The following is a 6000-nucleotide window of genomic DNA, read 5'->3' on the forward strand; positions in this document are numbered from 1 at the left end:
GGTCTAACGCGGGTCCTCGGGCGGAACAGCTGCCGTGGCATTTTGGCCATGCGGCCAAGTGGCTGCATGCGCACCCCGAGGTTGAAGTTGCCCGAGTAGGTTTAGACCACAGGCACCTGTACGAGGAGGTCAGGCAGGCAGGGAGTCCTGCGCCTGTAGCGGGCATCTCGTCAGTGGTCTGGGAGGGAGTGCAGGCGCGGGGCCTGGACAACAGGCTCAAGGACCTGAATTGGTTGGGCCTCCATAAGTGCTTGCCGGTACGTGCCATCTTGTACCGGTATAGTTTGGTGCAATCCCCCACCTGTCCAAGATCCTCTTGTGGCAGGGAGGAGACTGTGCGCCATGCCTTCTGGGACTGTGCCTTTGCCGGACTAGTCTGGGCTAGGGCACGGGTAATGCTAGGTGTGGTTAGGAGTGATTTTGTTTTGACATGGGCTAGGCTAGAGAGAGGCGTAGGGAGAGCAAAGGGAACGGATAGGGATAGGTTTCTGCTCTGGCTTCTCATGAGTCTCTTTAAAAAGGGACTGTGGGAAGCCAGGCAGAATTTAGTCAAGACAGGGAGAGATTGGGGGGTGGAAGGGATAGTGAGAAGGGTGGAAGGTGATTTGAGGGGGAAGATGAAGAGGGAGGAGAGGAAGTGGGGGAAGCATGCGGCACGGGAGAGGTGGAAAGGGGGTTTAGGGCTGGGAGTGTTAGAGTGAGTTTGGTAAGGGGATAGATTAGGGAAGGGGAGATAGGGAAAGAGTTAGGTATTGGTTAGGTATGACGGGGAGGGATGATGCTCCCCTGAGGTTTGTTTTTGTTTGATGTTTTTGTAAATACAATTAATTAAGAATGAATGAGAATTATGATTTTGTAATAGTATTGATTGTAATAAATTATTTTAACCATCTTTTTGGTTTGCTTCCTGTCTGTAAGTTTGGTGTGGGTTTTTCTTTTGTTTGCCTCTCCTTGGGCAGATTTAATGAGTGTCTTTTATGTCCCAGTTGTTGTTACTTGTCACCTTTCAGTGGACACCCTCATAGTGTCATTCAGAATCCCTCCTAAAACCTGTTTAGTTTTTGTTGTCAGTAACTTTGTTAGTTCCCTCTTCTATTTAAGTGACGTTTATGGTTTTCTTGCTGGGGAATGTAACAAACAATGTAGTAAAACAAGCTTATATTTTGGGTTGTAGCATCCAGTTCTTGTTAGTCATTAGTCTTTCAGTTCTGTTTGCTGTGTATGTTTTATTTATTTTTCCTGTGAAATGCATTGCGGTGCATCAATGTCTGAAATGTGCTGTATTATTCAAGCTTGGTTTGAACATATTGCAAAATAAATGAAACCAATGACCAACCAATCGACTCATGCTCCATCTTAGTATGAAAAAGTTTACATTTAGTGCATTTGTTGAAGATGAAAAATTTTGAAATCAACAATACGAGATGTTACAACGAACTGAATCGTCAATGGAGGTCTTTCTCTTTATATAGCCTGCTACAGCCAGCAACACTATTAACTCACAAGGGGGCATAATGTTACATGGACAATACTATCCCATTTTGGAAACCTTACATGGACAATACTGTCCCATTTTGGAAACGTTACATGGACAATACTATCCCATTTTGGAAACCTTACATGTCTGCGTTAATTATCTTAATTATCTTTTCAGAACTTCTCAGAAATTAATCAAGTCCATGGAATGGATATAGACAAAAAGAGAATTCAATGACTAGCAGAGGTAGAGAGGCGAGGCAGGGGTGAGGACATCATCCTGCTATTTTGACAGTCCCTGAAGGAAAATACAGAAGAGGGATTTGCTCTTATTCCTTCCCTTCCTCTAATGTATTTTGTAATAAAATTAGCAAGTGTAGTAAGATCAATGCTTTACTAGGACTGGAGACCACCGCAGTGATTCTGCTCTTGCCCTACCTCTTCAGGACCCGAGTGGCCTTTATGTCCGTGACATGGTATGCTTATGCACCAATCATCTGTTTCTTCATAAACATAGGTGTGCATGCTTATATAAAACTACAGCTGAACATTTGTTATGGTCTTTGTTAATTGTATATGTATTAATCTTTTCTTACTTTTGTTGACACAGATTTCACCGCTCTTCACTCCTTTACTGCACATCGGTGGAAATCCATTTCACCATGAGAGTGAAATCCCGCTGGCCTTTGATGGGGAGAACATCCACGCCCTCGAGGACGTCTCCATGGGACTTGGGGCTCTGCTTCGGCTGTATTTTTTAAAATTTCCCTTAAATTTCTCAAAAATGTCAGAAAAACACTTATGTTATTAAGTTACTGTGTTCTGGGGATAGGAGAAGTTGGGTGAAGCCACCAGGGCCGGTCATAAAGATGGCAAACTTCCTAACATAACTAGGTGAATATGATATACACACTAAAGCTGAAAAATCTGTATTTATTATCAAGTCTACAATGTTGTTAGTTTACCTATGATTCATTTTTAATGTATGTTGTTTTTATTGTACATCATCATTTAAAAAAAATGTTGTTGGGTAAATTGTTTTGTAAATATTAATTCACATTTGTCGTGCCACTAAATAAACAATTAATTATTTAAGTCAATATTGTCAATATTATTATAATATGTTTTTATAATGGAGGGAAGGTGGACAGGGAGTTAAAAAATGAACCCCAAAGGTTCTTTGAGGAACCATGATAAGGGGTTCTTCAAATAACATATAGGGGTTCCCACAAAAGGTTCTTCAAATAACTTTTTGAGCTTTTTGTCTGAAAGTTATTTTCTCAACTGCGATACCAACTCCAGTCAGCAGATGGCGATGTGTGTCTTTCAGGTGATTCTGCCACTGTGACGTAGTGGACGGGACGCTCCTTCAACATCAACAGTTAGTCAGGCACTTTGGTTCACTCTAACTTGATGGAAAAAAGGTTTATTCAATAAATCTAGCAACTCCTCTCATACTGGGAAGACCCCCACAGGCCTTAAGGGCAGTTTTATTTCAAATGTAGTACCCGGACTGAGAAAATCCTATAAGTGTTTTGTAGTGGACACACTCCCATCAGTTTCTGAGACAACTGCACAGACTTTGCAGACTGTTTAATAATGCTTAAACCTCGTCTTTATCAAATTATCCATTAAAGATACCAACTTAAAACCTACGTTTGTCTACATGCGGGTTGCTTAAATTATATCTAATTATATTCAGAGTTTTACTTTATAAAATCTCTAGTAATCATTAAACACACATACAATTCATCATATGTTCATATATTCACAGAATCCATATAAAAATAAATTCTTAGCTACTCACGAAAACCATTCAATTGGCTTTTTCAAGGACTCTACATAGCTAAGAAGCAACTCTCCAAACATACTCCCAGCAGAATAAAAAAATTAACTTTTGTTTCCCAGACAAAGACCACGGGATCCTCAACTGTTCTCTAAACCTCCCAGGAACTATAAACCTTCCGCTGCTTTCTAAAATATCATCCCGTTTATTATCTAATTTTCAATAATCTGAGTAAGCATATTTCTATATGTTACTATCCAAACGTCAGATTAAGACTCATTTCCACATTCACACAACTCTCATATCAGTCACACTATGCTATTCCCAAACATACCTAATCAATTCGTTTTTCAACAATATTTTTACCTGCAGGAATATTTTCACATTTCTATCTCATGGTTAGTTCCTAGGATAATGCAACTCATACATTTATACACAGAGCCTCCTGACTGGGCCCTGTTTACACCTCCACACAGGAATACACACTCAGAGGCTCCTGAATGGGCCCTGTTTACGCCTCCAAGGTGCCCGCTCACATAGGAATACACACTCAGAGCCTACGAGGATTTTCTAAAAACTCACTTTAAAAAAAACTAGGTGTATAGAATCTGCTCGCTGCCTCTCAGGTCTAAGGTGGGTCCATCTGCTCCGTTCCCGAAGTGTGGTCTCCATGAGATTCCAAGTTTGAGGGATCCCTCGAGGACGATTTACCCAGGTCGTCAGGAGCGGTCACCAAGTCAAGATTCACATTGGCAAATGTGATTGTTAATTTCTTTAATATCAAATGAGAAACAAACTTATCACACAAGTCAGATTTATTCTTATTAAACTAAATCTTTATTCACTTAATAAGGGAGCAGGTCAATACAACACACACATATAAAGTGAATCAATTGAGTGCTCTACGATAATATTGGCTGGTCAACAAATCACCCCCAGATGATTCGTTGAGAGCCACGAGACAAAAGTACAAAGGTCTTTTATAGCTAAGATACACCCCTTTCAACCTATATGACCAACAGATGTATACAACGGGTCACAAGGTTAAGATTTGTATGAAAGGTACTTATAATTCTCAGCAGACAGTATCTGCTGTAAAAACAGTACTCTGTGTAGAAACCAGGGTCTGGCCCTGGGGTCATCTCTCCCTGGTAACATATAGAACAGAAACATTAACTCATCTGGAATACTGTCTCTTTAGGTTTTAATCACCCAAAAGACATTGTAAATCTCCTGTCAGTGTTTTCTCCCAGAGGCCCATCCTCAGTAGAACACAGACACAATAGTTCCAAGAACCCTCTATTCTGTTACATAAAACAACCATTTGATACAATAAAAGTACAATAACATAATGTTGCAGTTTTGCTCTCACAGTGTCCACTGAAAGTTGACTAGTAACAACAACTGGGACCTAAAAGACACCCACCATGAGACCCACTAAATCTGCCCACCTATTCCTAAATAATAATAAACAATCATGTTATTTTTTTCTCCTTTTTCTTTCTATAGAATCCTACAACTCACTAGCTTCTAGAACTCTCCTTATCCTAAAACTCAGTAGCTTCTAGAACTCTCGTCCTCTTGGAACGAGCCCAAACAAAACTCAAATCAAATTGTATTAGTCACATGCACCGAATACAACAGTGAAATGCTTCCTTATGAGCCCCTAACCAACAGTGCAGTTTCAATACGGAAAAGAATAAGAGATAAAACTCCAAATAAACACACTGGCTCAACGCAAAGCACAAATCTTTTTGACTGGTCACCCCAGAGATAATCAGCAACCAAGTTTTCCTTACCACGGACATGTCTGATTTCAAGAGGAAACTCCTGCGATATCCGTAATAACTTTCCACCTCACTGCGGAGCTTCTCTCTCTTTTCAGGGTTCACTAGATAGGCATGTTGTTGGATCTGGGCCCAGTCCCCAATGTCATGCTCTAGAACATTTGGTTTGGCACATGTGAGAATTAACCCTGATATTCTAAAAACAGGGCAACAATGTCAATATAATTGTACCAAAAAATTGTCATGTTGGTTGCATGAATAAACATCACTACCAAATGTTACATGAAATGTAAATATGAAATATTTGATTGCATAGTCATATTTTCAACGTCTTTTCAATATAATTTTGCTTGGTGGGATAGCCCAATGTCAAAACACAGTCCAAATCAATAACCAATATGCAGGAACAGTTTGGGGATAAATTGAAAACCTAAACATAACATGTGCTATTTACACAAACATCTGCCACAATAATCACATTACTTGTATTTTTTAAACAAGCTCCTTATAAACTGCACAAGCACCAGAAACACTGTTGTTTTGACAAATAGCAATAAATCACTGATATCGATTAGGGGGGTAATTAGGTTGAATCTGACACAACAAAAAAACACATGGAAATGGGAGATATATTTTACCTCCCTGGTTAGAGGACAACCTGCAGAAAAGTCAGCTACATTTGGGAGCGATGCATTAAATTTAGGGGTCGCTAAACAAGGGAATGCAACACTTATTTGTCATCACTCATCGATATCAAAAAATTGTGAGAGAGGAGAGAGATGAGGTTGCACGTCCTGTTAAAACTAACAGCTCAAAAACCACACGGAATCTGGGAGTACATCCCTGGGAGTACATCCCTGGTTAGAGGACAATTTGTAGAAAACAGCACGCCACATTTTGAAGTGTTGCATTTTGATTCAAGTGGGTCACCAACGTGGTAAGTGTAACACA

The sequence above is a fragment of the Oncorhynchus mykiss genome, chromosome 17 (genome assembly GCF_013265735.2).
Source record: "Oncorhynchus mykiss isolate Arlee chromosome 17, USDA_OmykA_1.1, whole genome shotgun sequence".
Taxonomy (NCBI): domain Eukaryota; kingdom Metazoa; phylum Chordata; class Actinopteri; order Salmoniformes; family Salmonidae; genus Oncorhynchus; species Oncorhynchus mykiss.